The sequence below is a fragment of the Euphorbia lathyris genome, chromosome 6 (genome assembly GCF_963576675.1).
Source record: "Euphorbia lathyris chromosome 6, ddEupLath1.1, whole genome shotgun sequence".
Taxonomy (NCBI): Eukaryota; Viridiplantae; Streptophyta; class Magnoliopsida; order Malpighiales; family Euphorbiaceae; genus Euphorbia; species Euphorbia lathyris.
In genome coordinates this window covers 49409772-49428847 of record NC_088915.1, presented here as the reverse complement: position 1 = coordinate 49428847, position 19076 = coordinate 49409772, and positions in this window count along the sequence as shown.

The window sequence follows — 19076 nt, the reverse complement described above, 5'->3', positions numbered from 1 at the left end:
TGTAAATTTACTATATATGCAAATATCCATTTATATATTACAAATCTACTCTTGTAAACATGCCACCTAAGCATTTGCAATTTGTTTTTTGTTTTTGCAAAGACAATGGAGATATTCTAATTGGGTACCTTTTCCTTTATGTTTATTATTGGCTTAATACATTATTTGCTCCTGAATTTGTCCAAAAAGCTTGATTGATCCCCTAAACTTTCAAAATGTCCCGGTAGTCCCCTCAACTTGCATAAGATATAATCAATTGAACTTGCATAAAATATAATCAATTAATTATTCGGTTGTAAAAAAGTAAGTTAAACGTGGAAGAATTATTGCACGCATCTTAAAAAAAAGTAAAACGACCAAGATCGGGGGGTATGCGGTTCTAATATTGGAGAAGATAGACTATAAAACTTAATTTGGCAAGGAAAGTTAATTACTTGCTAAACTATAAAAGTAAGTTAAACGTGGAAGAATTATTGCACGCATCTTTTTTTTTTTTTGGCCCAAAACTTATATTCGTTTGAATTTTTTCACAGGGTTGATTGTGATAGAGTGCTTTCAGGAGGACCGTGGACATTTGACAACTATAATCTGGTTCTTAACTACTGGAAGGGAGGGACAAACCCAGAGCTAGTAAATTTGAACTCAATGGAAATTTGGGTGCAAATATATGACTTGCCATTTGGAGCCATGTCTGAGAGTGTAGGGAGACAATTGGGAAATTTCCTTGGACAATTTAAGGAATATGATCTTACCAACAATAATGGATCATATCGCCAGTATATGCGTATACGGGTTGCATTGGATGTTCATAAGCCTCTTAGGAGGTATAAGAAGATTCAAAAGTCTGCTGGGGAATGGTCTTTTGTGAAGTTTAAGTATGAACGTCTTGGAGTATTTTGTTATCTTTGTGGGAAAATTGGTCATGCTGATCGTTATTGTGGGAGACTTTTTGAGGAGAGGGAGACTGAATGGACTAAGGAGTGGGGGCGTGGTTGAAGGCCCCAATTAGGAGGGGAGGAGATCAAGGGGGTTCTCGTTGGCTGCGTAAAACTGATTCAGGGACAGATTCTAACATAAGATCAAATTGTTTTCAGGGTGGAGTAGTAAACCAGTTCATACCCTTTTTTACAACAAGTGGTAGTAGGGAGAAGGGGACCAGATCAGGAGATAAAGAGAACTTAAATTTCCCACAGGTTGGGATGGAGGATGATGTTCAAATGGGAGGTGGGGAGGAGGATGGCATTGAATTTCATGATCTGAGGAAGCGTAGAAGGGCTCCTGAAGCGTCTACTGGAGGTCTTGGGGTTTTGACGCTGCCTACAGCAGCTGGTACAACCACAATGTCTTCTATTCATACTGTAGGGGGTTCTATTTCTGTTCCGGATAAGGAATCTTCTAGGATTGATGTATCGGCGAGGCCTGCGCAGCAGGCCCTCCGGATCCAATGAGTTGCATTGTCTGGAACTGCCGAGGATTGGGGAATACTCGGGCAGTTTAGGCTTTGGGTGAGCTAGTCTGGGCTAGCAAACCTGATTTTATTTTCCTCTTTGAGACACTTGTGGATGATGGTAGAATTGAGATGTTGAGAAGAAAGTTTAATTTTTTTGGTAGTTTTGGAGTTAGTAGCAATGGTCACAGCGGTGGTTTAGCAATTATGTGGAAGCATGGATTATATATTACTGTGAGTGGTTATTCTGCACACCATATTGAGGTTATCATTGATACTGTGCAGGTGGGTAAGTGGAGATTTGTGGGGTTTTATGGCTTTACGGACAGGAATAAACATAAAGATTCTTGGGATTTTTTTAAGACAACTGAGTAATAATTCTGATATGCCTTGGGTTATAAGCGGCGATTTTAATTGTATCATGTCATCAAAGGAGAAATGGGGTGGAGCTGCATATCCTGATTACTTAATTAGAGACTTTCAACGTGTTGTGAATGACTGTGGATTGATTGAGCTTGATTTACATGGTAGCTTTTTCACATGGGAGAGGGGTCGGGGTACTCTGGGTTAGGTTAGGGAAAAACTTGATCATGTGTTTGCTAGTGAAAGCTGGTTTTAACTATTTGAAGATAATAAGCTCGGCAAGGGGGTGGCAGCCTACTCTGATCATATTCCACTGATTCTTGAGTTGAAACATAGGGAAGTGGTAAAGGGAAAGAGACGGTTTCAGTTTGAGTCAGCTTGGCTTCAGGAACCTGGTTTTGTTGACCTTGGGATGGCTAATTGGAGGGCGAATACTGGTATGAATTTAACTGATAAGCTGAGTGCTTGTGCTACTATGATGGAGATGTGGGGTAGGGATTTTCAATTGAAGTTCAGGGCCAGAATTGAGACCTTAAAAAACGTTTAGTGCTGCTTTGGGATAAAGAGGACAAGGCTTCTATTGCACGATTTTTTGTGGCTCAAAGACAGTTGAATCTGGTATTGGAACAGGAAGCAATGTTTTGGAAGCAAATGGCGAAAATTTTCTGGTTAAAGGAGGGAGATTTGAATACAAAGTTCTTTCAATCGCGTGTAAAGGCAAGAAGACATCAGAACATGATTACTGGCCTTAATGATGAGTATGGTAATGTAATTGAAGATCCAATTGATTTAGGCAATCATGTGAGGTCTTATTTTAGCAATCTTTTTGCGCCTTCTGTTTTTTCAAGTCAGACAACACTTGACGTAATTAATCCTGTTGTGCAACATGATATGAATCAAGCGTTAGTAGCTCCTTTCTTGTTGGAGGAATTCACTGCTGCAATTATCGCTATGCATCCCAATAAGTCTCCTAGGCCTGACAGATTAAATCCGAGTTTCTACCAAAAATTTTGGGACAAAATCGGGCCTGATGTTTTCGCAGCCTTTGTTGGTTGGTTGGAGAGGGGAGAGTTCCCGACTAATCTGAATGACACCATAATCGTGTTGATTCCCAAAGGTGAGGTTGTGGTGTCTATAAAAGACTTGCGCCCTATTTCTCTTTGCAATATGTTGTATAAGATAGTTGCCAAAGTATTGGCTAATCATTTGAAGAGTCATCTGCCCAGCATCATTCATGAAAGACAGTCTGCTTTTGTGCCCGGTAGATCCATCATTGACAGTGTTCAGATTGCTTTTGAGTCTATTCACCATATGAACAGAAATAATAGGGGTGCTAAAGGGGAGGTGGCACTTAAAATTGATATTAGCAAAGCATATGGCAGAGTGGATTGGGCTTTTTTGAGTGAGGTAATGGTCAAGATAGGGTTTCATGCTACTTGGGTAAGATGGATTATGCTTTGTATTTCATCTGTGAGCTATTCAGTTGCTGTTAATGGAGAGATTGTGGGTCCTATTATCCCCGGGAGAGGATTAAGGCAAGGTGATCCATTATCCCCGTATTTGTTTATCCTTTGTACCGAAGTCTTATCCAAAATTATTTTAAAAGCTGAGAGTGATAATTTGATCACTGGTTGTCGGATTTGTACTGAGGCCCCTTCAATATCTCATTTATTCTTCGCTGACGATAGTTTTCTATTTTTTTGGGGCCTCTCAAGCTGAAGCTGAGACTATTGTGAGGATTTTGACCGAGTATGACATGGCATCGGGACAGGCTGTTAATATCAACAAATCTGGGATCTTTTTTACCAGAAACGTTTCGGTTGAATTAAAAAGGGACTATTGGAAATATATTGTGTGTTACTACACCTTTGGACACAGGTCGCTACCTTGGTCTCCCGTCACTGATTAGACGTTCAAAGCGGAGCTTGTTCACTTTTCTCCTTGACAGACTTCGTAAACGTTTTGGTAGTTGGGGTTACAGGTTCCTGTCTAGCGATGGGAAGATGGTGCTGTTGAAATCTGTGGCTCAGGCTCTTCCAACATTCTGTATGAGTACTTTTCTCTTACCAAAATCCATTTGTGAAGAGTTTCAAAAGATGATGAATTCGTTTTGGTGGGGTTCGAAGGAAGGAGGTAAACGGAATATTCACTGGTTTGAGTGTCAGAAATTATGTAAGGGTAAAGACCAGGGAGGGTTGGGTTTTCATGATTTACATCTGTACAATCTCTCATTACTCGGAAAATAAGGATGGAAGTTGATTCATTCACCTCACACATTGGTAAGCCGGTTATTTAAAGCCAAATATTTTGCTAATAGTTGCTTTCTTTCTTCCAGATCAGGTAATAATCCTAGTTTTGTCTGACGGAGTGTTTGGGGTTCGTTGGATCTTCTTAAGTTGGGAGTGTGATGGAGAATTGGGGATGGAAATAAAGTAAGAGTGTGGAAGGACCCTTGGGTTCCGAATCTAGAAGAGTTTACGGTTAATTCGTTTACTATTCCTGGTTTGGAAGATATGCCTGTTGCTGACCTTATTGATCAAAATAGCAAAGATTGGGATCATGTGAAAGTGTTTGGTTGTCTAAATGAGGAGGAAGCCTCTCAGGTATGTAAAATCATTCTACCTTTGCGACCTATTAATGATGTTTTGTTGTGGGAGCATTCAAAGAATGGCATTTATACAACTAAATCTTACTATCGGGTTATTGATTCAAATATTCATGATAAAAGAAGTATTGAGGGTAGGGATTGTTTGTGGAAGATGGATTGGCCCCCAAAGATGAAGGTTTTCTTGTGGAGACTTTGCACCGGATGCCTCCCTACTCGCTCGGAACTGATCAGACGTCATATTCAGGTGCCGGCTGATTGTGTTTTATGTGGCCTTGAGAGTGAGAGCCGTGAGAATTTATTTGGTTCTTGCGGTTTTGCTGTGAACTGCTGGCGAGTGGCGGGTGTTGCTGGTCCTAATAGTAATGACGGTGAGGTTGCGAGTTGGGTTTTGGAGAAGTGTAGCAGGGCATCGCCAATTGAAATTGGTAAAATAGCATGTGTTCTATATGTTATTTGGCAGCAAAGGAATAATTTCCTTTGGAATGTAGTAACGCGTTCTGCGGATCAATGTTGGCGTATTGGGCGTGATTTCTTTTTATCTTGGCAAGCAGCCCGAAACCGTACCTCTCGCCCATCTATTTCTGGAATTCAACGCAGCAGATTTTGGAGGAAACCAAAGCCGGGGTATGTTAAGTGTAATGTAGACGGGGCTATTTTTGCATCTGAGCAGGCGTATGGTTATGGTATTATTGTTAGGAATGAATGGGGTAATATGATCTTTTGGTACAGTAAATCTATCCCGCAAATATTAGAGCCTAGATTGGTGGAGGCGCTTGCATTGCGAGATGGTTTAATCTGTTTGCAGAAATCCAATTTTAAGTTTGTCGAGTTTGAAATCGATGCCAAGGTGGTTGCTGATGCTGTGAATTCATCCCAAGTGGATTTGTTTGAGTTTGGGGCAATTATTCATGACTGTCGTCAAACCTTGTTAGAAAATACTGACTTTTCAGTCGTATTTACCTCTCGTTTAGCGAATGCAGCCGCCCATCTTATTGCTAGGCAAGCTCTTTCCAATGCTAGCGATATTCTTTCTGATTCTTTGCTTGTTTGGCTGTTTGATGTAATTGAATTGGATAATAATCATTCTGAGTAATAAAGTTTAAAAAAAAAAACTTTCTTTTTAATCTACTTTTTAATTATGTAATAACATTCTAAAATGCGTGGAATACATTTTTCGCATTTAACTTATTTTGTTTGCAACTGATTGATCAATTGATTACATTTTGTGCAAATTCGGGAGGGCTAACTAAACGTTTTATACAAGTTAATGAGCTACCAAGATATTTTGAAAGTTCAGAGAGTCAATAAAGTTTGAACAAGTTCAGAGGACAAATAATGTATTAAACCATTTATTATTTAAACTACTTGTCTCGTTGAATTATTCTAATGGTACATATTGTAAATACCGTTTCAATATATAAATCAAATAACAAACAAATCATAAATATAACAAACATACATAAAATATAATATAATATTCCACAAATTGAACCATACATTGACAAAATTAACAAACAAGTTAAAAAATGAAACATTTAAAATTCTAAATAACATAATATAAATTAAACAACAAATACTACTCATCAAATACTTATAATAAGTTATTTTATGATTAGTATAATATAAAATAAAAATGAACAGCACAAAATAGATACATATAATAAAATAAGAAAAAGTTTCAGTCTCCATTACTCTTAATTAATGATTGAATGATTAAGTGTAAGTTTTATTTTTATGATTGGATTGATAATAATGTTTGTTAGACGAAATCCGCAACTTAGAAAGACTAAACGAAACGAAAAAGACATCACAAAGAAAATACTTGAAGTTGCTTTATGGGAACAAAATTCATTCATAAGTTTGTTTAAAAAAAAAAAAAAGGGAGTAGGTAATAATGATTTTGATTTGGACGGGGTCTTAATTTGGCATGAAGCGTGTATGCTAATACAAGTAATTGTCTTATATTAACTATATTAATTCATTACATTATCCAATTAAAAGTTGATTGAGACAAAATCATATTTTCTTACAATCACAACCAACTTTAAAACAAGCAACTTATACATTTCTATAAGCATAAGCATACCAAAACTTTAACTGTCAACAAAACTTTTAACTTCTTTATTCAATTTTTAGGATTTTGTTCGGTTTTTTTACTTAGAAGATAAACTCTTCTTTATTTTGCATTGATATTTTTATTTTATAAATTTTTTATTTCTTGTATTTCTCCTTATATTAGTGGTTATGGTCTTTCTCCTTATATAGATGGTGGTGGTTTGTCTCATTATATGAGTGTTATTATGTTTTTCTTCATGAAAAAACAGAATAGTTTTGTCTATCATCACATAGATTTGCGTTATTGAAATATCATGAAGTCATTCTTAACGAAAAAAGATTCTGAAATCGATTCCTGGGTGGGGGTTGTTTCACACTATTGTCCAAAAAACCAGGGGCAAAGCCGGCCCAGGATTCGGGGGCCCGGAGCCCCCCACCACCGACTCCATCCTTGAGTACACGTCGATTTGTCCTCTGTAGCCCTTCCTAAAATTAATATATATTGAATCTATGTAGTATTATTTTAATGTTTAAAAGTAAATGGGATGGTTAATGATGAATACTCTTAGTTGAGAGTTTCTAAGTTCAAGTCCCTCTAATCTCATTTTTTTTCTTTTAAAAAGTTTTTATTTATTTAACTTTATTTTTCAATAATTATAAGAACATGTTACCATTATTAATTAATTTAAATGGACTCTTTATTTTGATAACACTTTTGAATTCATTTTTATTATGTCTTTTCATTTCTAAAAAATGATAACATTTTTACAATTTTAACGCGTTGGAAGCTAAATTTTTTTTTCCCAGCCCTAACATACTGGACTTTAAAAATTTACCCTGAACCGCATGAATAAGATTAGCCCCCAAGTTTAAATTTTTGGCTTCGCCACTGTCAAAAACAATTCCAACCTCTGTTTATCATTGCTCTATTACGATCTATATAATATTAGAGATGCAAATTCGATTTTCTTAAATGGTAATTTGTTCGGATCTCTTTTTCCTATAAATGAAACCATTTTTATTATTTATTTATTTATTGAAAAAGAAGGAAGTTGGTTGGAAGTTTTCTCTAAAAAAAAGTTGGTTGGAAATTTCAATCCATAATTGCACTATTAATATTAATTTGGCCTACACCTAATTAAAATTTGAATTGAGATGAGATGATATGGCGCAAAAGTGATTCAAAATAAAATTGGAATGATGAATGAATTCCTTAAGGATTCAAATTCGATAATATATTAGTGGATTGTTTCTTTAAATAATTTCTATGAAAATGTGGTCCCACCCTACACGGAGATGCCCCGCCCCAGGAATATATATTCTTTTTTTTTTTTTTTGAAATAAGGAATATATATTCTTTTATGTATATTATAAACGGTGATATGAAATTTGACCTTGAATTTACAAAATCTTCAGGTGAATTACTATACCCAGCCATGAATTTCCAGCCCTAATCCCGGGAAAAAATGAAATACCCTTTAGACAATGTATTGAATTTTCAAATTCTCTCAAACAACCTAAACTCTCTTTAATCTAATCCGTACTAATTTATCAACGAAAACATGGATCCGGACTAATTTATCAACGAAAGGGACCTATGATACGTATTTCCGTTTGATTTTGACGTTTTTTGGATCCGGACTAATTTATCAACGAAAGGAACCTCTGGTGCGGCGTATGAACATCACGCCGCACCACAGGTGACGGCGTGATAGCATCACGCCTCACCATAGGCGACGGCGTGATGTTCATACGCCCCCACCATGGTGACGGCGTGATGTCCATACGCCTGTGTGGCGTATGGGCAATTATTTATTTATTTTTTTAATTTAGTTAAATTTAATTTTTATAATTTTTAGTTTGTTTAATTTAGTTTAACTAAATTTTTATGTTGTAAATTTTAGTTAAGTTTAGTTGTTGTAAATTTTATTTTGTTTAACTAAATCTTTATTTTGCTAATTTTAGTTAAATTTTTATTTTGTTAATTCAGGTACATGTTTAATTCAATAGCGGACTAATTTTTTTACGGGTTTAATTCAACAGCGGACTAATTTTTTTTACGTAACAGGTATTTACGGGTTTAATTCAATAGTGGACTAATTTTTTTTGCCCTCCCGATACGCGGGCGTGTGGCTATCACTCCCCACCATGAGGTCGGGCGTGTGGCTATCACGCCTCACCGTGTGGTCGGGCGTGATAGCCCCACGCCTCACCGTGTGGTCGGGCGTGATAGCTACACACCCGACCACAAGGTGAGGCGTGAGGCTATCATGCCCGACCACACGGTGAGGCGTGATAGCCACACGCCCGCGTATCGGGAGAGTAAAAAAAATAGCATTTTCCCACCCTTAACCCATGAAATGGCATTTTCATCCTTTCACGGGACTAGAGGTGGGAATTTGAGGCTAGGTATAACAATACCCTAGGTGGCAAGTAAATTTAGTAAACCGGTATTATCATTTAATTCAATTGGACATTATAATATGTTAATGAGAAAATGGGAAATAAGTAAGTCCATGTAACATTAGCCAAATTTAGATAGTTTTTAAATTGAGTTTCTCATTCACCGTATAACAGTAAAATTAAATTGCGACATGGGTAAGTATATTCCGAGGTACCCAAAGAGCATTAAATACCCTCACATCATATCACTTGTTTACTTTTACTCGGATCCATTTCATTAACTATTCACCATACAATATACCACTATATCTATTAATTAACAAAACGACTGTGTGCATGTATAAAAACAAATAAGTATATGCTCTTGTATTTGTTAGTTTTAGTATATGTCTTTATATCAGATAAATAATTAAAATATCATTATATTTTTCAAATGACACAAAAAAATGCCCTAATACAACATATTGATGATGGTACTAACATCGTAACACTTCCACCTCATCTACCATCTAATGAGGGCATTTCTGATACGGGCCTGGAAAATGGAGCAAAGGGAAAATAAGAAGAAAAAGACCCCCACACGACGTGCCAGTCTAGTCACCCGCTGTGTGAAGTTGTGAGTAGAGTGTGAGAAAGGCAAGTTTCAGACGACCATGGGCAGAAACTCACTCACTCGCTGAGCCATTTTCCCACTCGGCGTGTGGAGTGAGTCACACGTCGTGTGGGTTGGATGCCTCGATATGTGGAACAGTTTCCTGCACTTTGAAATTTCAGACAAAGCACCGCTTTGCTATCCTATTTCTTGATTTTACTGTTATGCTATTCATGTAATTACTGTTTTGCGATTTAGGTTTAATTACCTAAATGCCATTTATCCTCCAACTTAGATATTTACCCTTATTCCTTACCTTTTGATTTGCAACCCTAGTTGGACATCTAGATCTTTTGTCTTGCATTAGGTGAGGGATATAAAACTCTTTATTTGTAGTGACAGTGACTTTTATGAAATTAACAAAAAACCTAGCCTCCATTGTTGGAGTGTTCTTCAAGACTTGGGATTTACTCATTAAAGTATTGGCTTGAGAAGAAACTTCTTTGTGGATTTAAGATTAAAATCCTCACCGACTAGCGATCTGTATCAGTTGGTATCAAAACCGAGTCGTTTTTCTTACCGGAGACTTCTTATTGGTAATGGTTCAACAATGTCCCCAACAAGAAGCTACGAAATCTAATGATAAGAGGTTTGAAGAGATGGAGTCATTCATGAAGAGATAGAGTGACACTCTACAAGAGAAAATGAAAGGCATTAAGCAAGTATGAGAGAGTTGACTCTCGCTCTATTGAGGAACTCAAGCTTGAGGTCCGAAAACCCACCCACAACCCGTCAGAGGTCCTCACCGGAGGCAAGTAGAGGCTATTCGAGCTCAACCTGAATGACACCCGACACCACCCCCTAGAAGAAATATTATGCAATAACAAATGGACCCTCAGATTCATGAGGTAAGGTGTCATAATCACGTTATTATCTGAAATGCTGATAGTGATAGCGATGGAGATATGTTTGATGATTTTGAGCTTAATAAGATTGTTGGAAATATGGGTATCCATAATGATGTTGGAGTTGTTAGCCATGGGCATATGAATGCTAGAAAATAGGGATATTGTGCATGATGTTGATGTAGATGGTCATGAAAGGAGAAATTGTGTTGGGGAAGACCCATATGTGGAGAATGCAAATGCTAGAGGTGGATATAGATGGAATTTTGATAGAGATGATGCCTTCAAACTCAAAATTGACTTACCTTCATTTGGGGGTGAGCTTGATCTAGAGGGATTCATTGATTGCCTATTGGAAGTAGAGAGGTTGTTTGATTATGCGGTAATACTAGAGGATAGGAAGGTTCGATTGCTGCCATATCAGTTAAAGGGTGGAGCCTCAATTTGGTGGGATCATATGAAGGAAAAGAGAAGAAGAGAAGGAAGAGAACCGATAAGGTCTTGGTTGCGGATAAAGTCGATGTTGAGGGAACGGTTCTTGCCATTCGATTATGAGCAATACATCTATATTTCGTATCAAAATTTCTCACAAGGTGCAAAGAATGTACATGAGTATACTTCGGAGTTCTTGCGACTTTCAGCAAGCGCTAATTTGTCGAAAACCGAAAGCTAAAAGACTTCAAGGTATCTTGAAGGGCTAAAGTACAACATACAAGATAGAATCGGAACACAAATGGTAATTCGGGTTCAAGATGCTAGAAACCTTGCTTTGAAATCCGAGTCTCAACTAAGCGTGAGGACACATGATGGGTATAAAAGATCGGGAAGTGATGGTGCTTATGGTGGGAGAAAAGCTTCCAAGGGAGTTGATAAAGGAAGAGCGTTGCTAGCTCGAGTGGCACTAAGGCTCCAATCGTGGGTAAGGCGCCTACTGGGGATGTAAGGCCCTTTAGGATGGCAACACCTCATAGGGGCAGTAACTATATTATTGCACGTTTCCCCTATCTTAGTCTTTGTATCATCATCGGTGGGCTTGGTTACTGTTCCAAACACAAATCCATGCTTTTGCTTCGAGGTGAGGTTGATTACCAAAGTTCTTCTCTAAGATTTGTAATCTATAGATCATTGAAGTTTCTCAATTTGATCATAGAGTTTGTACTGTCTGATGGGTGAAGAAATAAAGGGTTCATTTTGTCTTGATATGTGATTTTGGATGTTGTCGTTGCAGAAAATCAGAGAAAAACGAAAGAAGAATAAGAGGAAAAAAAGAGAAAGAGAAAAAAGGAATCAATGAGAAATACTGATTAGAAGGTAGACATTCCTTTTTGCACACTTGAGCTCTGATACCATAAAGAGCGAAATACCTAGATGTTTGTGCAAATGAATGTTGAAATTATGATGAATCCTCAATGACATATTTCCTTTATAGAAAACAAGATAGTAATGTTACACCTTTAAAGAGCCAAAGCAAGTTATGAGACAAAATATACCAACTATGATAAAATAACTAACCAGAGCTAATAAATGGTAAAAAGAGAATAATATATTAAATAACTAAAAATAACTCATGAAAATATCATAAATACATCTATATCCCTTAATAGGAACGACGTCATTTTGTGTTGAAGGGAGTAAAAAAAATTCTATAGTTAAAATTACACCTAAAATAAGAATAACCTACCCAGCTTTGCTCCACTCGACTCTCAACTTCATCTTCCTAAACAATACAAAATCTCTAATTCATCCCCAAAAGTTCTGAAATCCACTCTTAACTTCAGCTTTACACGGCTCGCTCTCACCTCCTGGTCTTCTCCTGATACGTGTCAGGTAGTGTTCGTCTTTGAAATGTTGAATGAAGTCAGGTTTTCTTTGATTTTATTTCTCTTCTCTTCTCTCACTCACTCTCATCTCCTGCTCTCATCGTCTTGTCTGGTTTGCTCTTGCTTGCTTTTCTTTGGATTTTTTTCTTAATATTGTTAATGTTTATATTGTGATTATTTATTGTTGATTGATTGTTTAAACCTTCTTGTAAGTAAGTGTTAATTGAAATTCTTGTTTGTTGGTTATTGTGTTATTAGAAATCCTTAGTTCTATTGTTAATTGAATAATCCCTAAATTTTTTTACTATTAATTGAAATTCTTGATTGTTGATTTTTAATTATCTAATCTAATGCTTCATATTTACTCAAATTGAGGATATAATCCAAAAGAATATAATAGTATCCTCAAATTACAAATTTTCAACAAGATTTCTTGGCTGCTTTGAGTTTTTCTAATCATTGTAGATGTTATTAAAATCAGTAACTATTGTAAATGATTAAATATAACAAGTTTAGTAAATTTGGGATGTTTAAACAATTTTTATGTAATTTGTAAATTGTAATCAAAACCGTACGCTATGTGCAATTTAAAAGCATATACTACAATATATTCAAGGATGAAATATATTAATTTATGTAATTTATTTTGATATATTATAATTAAAATTATTTATTTATATTGTTTTTTATTTTTTTTATTTTACATTAAATATATAGTTTGCTACCACTAATTAAAAAATTTAGATCTGTTGGCAAAGAGGAATGGGATTAATTAATAGGATAAGTACAAAAAAAAAAAAATGCCTGTGGTATACACTTTTTACAAACTCGAACCTGTGGTTTTTTTTTACAAAAAGAGGTCTGTGCTAAACGCCGTTAGCAGAGAACGGATTTTTTCACTTACTCCGTTATTTTTTATGACGTGGCAGTTTGACCCAAATGTTGACCAGGAGCAAAACAAGTATTAAATTAAAATACTTAATATTTAAAACCAGCAAACACAGGCCCCAAAATCGCAACTCTTCCTATTCCAACCTTTGAACTTCAACATTACCAGGCACCATAAACCACTGAAAAACCTCATAATCAAGTCGGAATTAGGAGGGGAAAAGTCGAAATTCGTCATCTTCTGCATCATACGGTTCGTATCCAACCTATTTTCCCAGAAAACGGAAAACCCTAAGGAAGTATGAAGGAGCAGAAGTAAGGGTGAAGACCACTTTTTGAGGGTGTCAAAGCTTGGAAAGCAAGGTACATACACGGTTCGCACAGCTCTCTAATCTCGATTTCGTTACGTTCTGTTTCTTTTAGTTAGGGTTTTTACGATAGGAATTAGTATATACGATTTTCTTGTTGTTGTGATACGAATTTGTGGTTGTTTTGTTACGAATTTGTGGTCGTTGTTGTTAAGGTTGCATGTTAGTGTTAATGAAGTTTGTTGATTTGGGTTGTCTTTAGTTTGATGTCCTGTGAGTTCAGAGTTGTGCTTTTAACGATCTTCATATGCTATTTCTTGTATGATGTACAGTAATCATGGCACAAATGAATGTTTATACGTTGTTGTTGTTAAGGTTGCATGTTAGTGTTAATGATGTTTGTTGATTTGGATTGTCTTTAGTTCGATGTCCTGTGAGTTCAGAGTCGTGCTTTTAAGGATGTTCATATGCTATTTCTTGTTTGATGTACAGTAATCATGGCTACAATGCATACGATGATTATTCATTATGGTGGTGAATGGGTAGACATGGACAAACAACTTTATGTTGAAGGTAAAACGAGAATGGTGAAAATGGATATTGACTACATGAGCTACTTTGAGTTAGCGGATATTGGTAAGGATGTAGGGTATAAACACTCAGTACAAATGTGGTACAAGATTGCTGGGTTATCTGGATCAGAAGGAGTTGAGGAGATTGTTAACGATAAGAGTGTTAGAGACTTCATTGACTTTAATGCAGGGTATCCGCATACAGACATTTACTACATAGAGATAAAGCCATTACAAGTTATTGATGATAATAGGTGTGACATGAACGAGATCCCAAGCACAAATGCAGCTGGCTCTAATAATGTTGGTGAGAATGTTTACACTTCTTCTAATGGTGAGAATGATGAGAGTGTTGAGATTGGTGCCAATGATAAGAGTGTTGAGATTGGTGCCAATGATGAGAATGCTGGGATTGGTGAGAATGATGAGAATGCTGGGATTGGTGACAATGATGAGAGTGTGGAGATTGGTGACAATGATGAGAATTTGGGGGAGATTGGTGTGAATGTTGAGTATGTTGAGATTGGTGCCAATGATGAGAATTGTGAGATTGGTGCCAATGATGAGAATGTTGAGAATGCTTACAATGATCAGAGCGTGGATATGGGTGCCAATAATGAGAATGTTGAGAATGCTTACAATGATGAGGGCGTGGATATGGGTGCCAATGATGAGAATGTGGAGAATGCTTACAATGATGATACTGGTGCCAATGTTGACACTAATGAGGGAGGGTCTAATTCTAATGACAGTGATGAAACTAATGAAGGAGGATCTGATTTTGACTGTGATGAGAAGGATTAGAATGTTGACACTGATGAGGGCGAGGAGAATGTTGACAATGCTAACAATGATGACATGGGGTCTGATTCTGAAGATAGTACTTATGTTCAAAGTATTGATAACAATGAGGAGGAGAGTGAGTCAGAATCTCTAGATGAAGAAGTAGAACCAGATCTAGATATCCCAAGCAAAATGCATCTGTCTCTATTGACAAGGATTTGGAGGATGACGATATGGCAGAATTTAATAGGAGAGGATGTGATAGTGAAGAGTTGCATAGTTTGAAGGGCTCTGATGATGAAGGTCCACAATATACGGACTTCAATGAGAAGACTGGTTTTGCCAATCCCCAGCTGTGTGTAGGTATGAGGTTTATTAATGTGCATATGTTTAGGAAGGCTCTGAAGGAGTGGTCAATCAAGAATGGCTATGACTACACCTTCATGAATAACAATCAACAGAAGGTGACAATTAGGTGCAAGTATAAATGTGGATTCAAAGTGCATGCTTCTAAGCTACGTGGATATGACACATTCCAAGTGAAGACATTTTAGCCAGTCCATCAGTGTCCTAGGGATAACAAAAACAGGCTTAATAGGTTCTGCTTACATTGCAGAGAAATACCTTGAGGACTTGAGGGAAAATCCCAATTATGATGTTGATGCGCTCGGTAATAAGGTGCAAAGGGAATTGGGATCTGAGGTGTCTGCAGGAAAGTGTTATAGAGCAAGAAACCATGCAAAGAAGTTAGTTGATGGAGCTTCAAGGGAGCAATACAGGAGATTGTTTGATTATGGTGCAACAATAGAGAAACATATGCCTGGTAGCATGGTAAGATTTAAAACTGAGCTTGAGTTGGAAAGGGTTGAGGTGCCTAGAGAAGGAGAGATTACAAGGCTACCTAAGGAGATAGTTACTTTCCAATATATGTATGTGAGGTTCAGTGCACAACTAGAAGGTTATAAGTCTGGCTTGAGACCAATAATAGGGCTTGATGGATGCTTTCTAAAAACACCATTGGGTGGCCAAATTTTGTCTATTGTGGCAAGAGATGGAAACGAACAAATGTATCCATTGGCTATGGCAATGGTAGACAATGAATGCAAAGCATCGTGGGAATGGTTCTTGGAGAATCTATTCACTAATTTTAGAAATCCTAGAGCAACAAAGTGGATTTTTATGTCTGATAAGCAAAAGGTAACAACACCTTTGTTTCATTTAAGTTTGATCTAATTATATATGGAATACGATAGATTTTGATAATTGTTTATGTATGTGTACAGGGTTTGGTTGAAGCTATGGAGAAGTTGATTCCTGGAGTAGAGCATAGGTTCTGTATGAAGCACATGTATGACAACATGAAGCTCATATTCAAAGAACTAGAGTACAAGAAGCTGTTGTGGGATGCTGCTAAAGCTGGGACTATTAGGCTGTGGGAACACTATATGGACAAGCTTAAGGTATTTGATGAAGCAGCATGGACATGGGTGATGGAGAAAGATCCCAATACATGGGCCATGTGCTTTTTCTCAGTTGAAACTAAATCCGATGCTGTGCAAAACAATATGAGAGAGTGCTTCAATGCTTATATTAAGAAGAGTAGGGGTAAACCTGTGGTTAGTTGCTTTGAGTGGATTAGGAAGAAAATGATGAAGAGAATTCATGTGAATGCTGAAGGTATGAAGAAATATAGGGGTGATATTTGTCCTTACTATCAAGAGAAGCTGGAGAAGCTCAAATTGAGTGCTAGAGGTTGTATCGCAACTCCTGCTGGTCAGAAGCTTTATTCTATTGATTGTGGGGATTACACAAGTGTTGTTAATTTGCAAGATAGGACATGTAGTTGTAGGCTTTGGGATATTAGTGGTATACCTTGCAAACATGCAATATCCACTATTTTCAAGAATAGGGAGATGCCTGAGATATATGTGCATGAGTACTTCTCCAAAGCTATTTACTTAAGTGTATACAGTCATATAATGTCACCAATACCAAGCAAAGAGGAATGGGAGAAAACAGATCTTCCAGATATCCACCTATGGGTTGTGAAAAAACCTGCAGGAAGGCCTAAGAAGAAAAGAACTAGGCGGTCTGATGAACCGAGAAATCCATACAAGGTGACAAGAGCATGAGGAATTGTCATTTGTGGGAATTGCAAGAAAGAAGGGCATAATGTTAGAGGATGTACCGCTTCTGTTACATGCAAAACCGGCTGGCAAAGGAGGATGAGAAGAGCCAAAAACAAAGAATTGAATGTCCAGGTAAGGTTATATCGGGTAGACATGGTCATTTGTTTACATTCTATAACTATTTACTAATGATGTCGTTTTCATGTTTTTTTATAGTCCTCACCCCCTAGACGGGCTGGAAGACCAAAGAAGAACGCCCGTACATCTGCACCATCATCTCGGCCTTCATCATCTGCATTGCTGATAGCTCCTGTTTATATAGGGTTTTTAGGATTAATTTAGTTGGTTTTAATTAGCTTTTAGTTAAGTTTCTGTATTAATTTGATAGTTTTTAGTTAAAATTAGTATTTTCCATTATTTATGGCATTTTCGGTGTTTTTGGGGCTTTTCAGGACTATTTGAGCATTTCCGAACCAAACCCAAGCCTATTGGAGCATTTTCGGATTATTCAGGGACCGTCAGAGCACTTTTGGAATTCATCAGGGACTATTAGAGCACTTTTTGGAAGCCCAGGGACCTAAACAGATAAAAGCCGGAGCAAAATCGTCCCATTTAGAACCTGTCTCGTCGAGACAGGCCCTCGTCTCGTCGAGACACTCCTTGTCTCGACGAGACGAGGCGGGAAAAGGCGCACCAGCGCCTTCCCCCTTGCTGGAATGCGCGGATTTGGGCCTGAAGCCCATTAAAACACTTTGTACTAGCCTATTTTCCCCCCCGGAGACATTAGGGTTTCTCCCTAACTCTATAAATAGGGAGCTAATCTTCATTATCCCAAGGGGCGGGGGATTAGCCATTCAATAAATCAGAGAGCCGCTAGGGCTTTCTCGCCTCCACAATGTAGTTTTAGGTTTTAGTTTAGTTTTTCTTTTTTCTAGATTAGGTTTATTTTCAGTTTTTATTTTCTTTTGTCGAAGAACAATTGATGGGAGAAGTTCCTCATCTTCTATTTCAGTAATTGGAATCGGCAAAACAGGTTTTGGATTTCTATCTCTCCCTCTTATCTTTCCCTTTTATATTTAATTGAAGCTTTTTCCATTTTTCATATATGCCTATTGCTATGATTGGTTTGTCTATGAACTGATCCCCATCCAATTTGGGATGGGGATGAAATTGATTGTAAGAATATGTATGATTAGGGATCTAGGACCTTTGATTGATCAGTTTATGCATGCTTAATGCCTAGAAATTGTTAGGAACAAGATTTATGCTAGAATGAACATTGATAATGATCAACTAGCCTGTTTATGTATATAATGTGCTTAATGCTTGTGACCCTGACATTAAATAGGATTATAGATAGATGAGAACTTGACCGCGGAATCGTCTATACCGAATCTGTATTAACCTGACTTCGCTAGAGACTACTAGGAATGAGGCTTTGTGGCTGGGCTACGGCTTTAGCCTTAGTTGTCAATAAACCTAATGCTTTGCATGACCTAGGGTATATGCCTAATCAAGCCGTCACCCGAATGCATGTGAATAGGAAGGACAATACTGATCACATTAGTCTTTCACTTGGGACAATTACCTTCAATCATTAGTAAAACATAAATCTGAACTCCCTAAACCCATACATAAGATTTAATCAAAGGATTCCTCAGCCTAGATTGTGCCATCCATTAATTCACCTTCTACCCTGTCAATTGTTCACTTTATTTTGTTATCTTTATTGCTTTCGATTAGTTAATTAGTTCACCAAAAACCCAAATCTTTATCCAACCCTCTAAACAATTAGATCATTCTAGGTAGATTTACTAGTTGTAACAAATAGTCTTTGTGGTTCGATCTCGTGCTTAGCACAATATTACTTGTTGCGATAGGATACACCTGTCCTATTAATTGCTATATACTTTACGAGCATAAATTGCCAAGGAGGCGTGTAAGAACACCATTGTCACATCCACAACCAGCCTCAACTCCACTCTCTACAAGCATACCTGCAGTTTCAAGTTCGCAGCCCCAACCTATGGCGAGTTCACAGCCTATGGTGAGTTCACAGCCTTCCAGTGCAAGCAGGATGACACTCGAAGATATCTTGCGGAGGTTAAAGAGATGAGATGGGATTAGATGTTTTTGTGGATATGAAGTACCCTGCAGTGCACTTTTTGGATGCTTATAGTATGTTAGATGTTTTTTGTGGGTC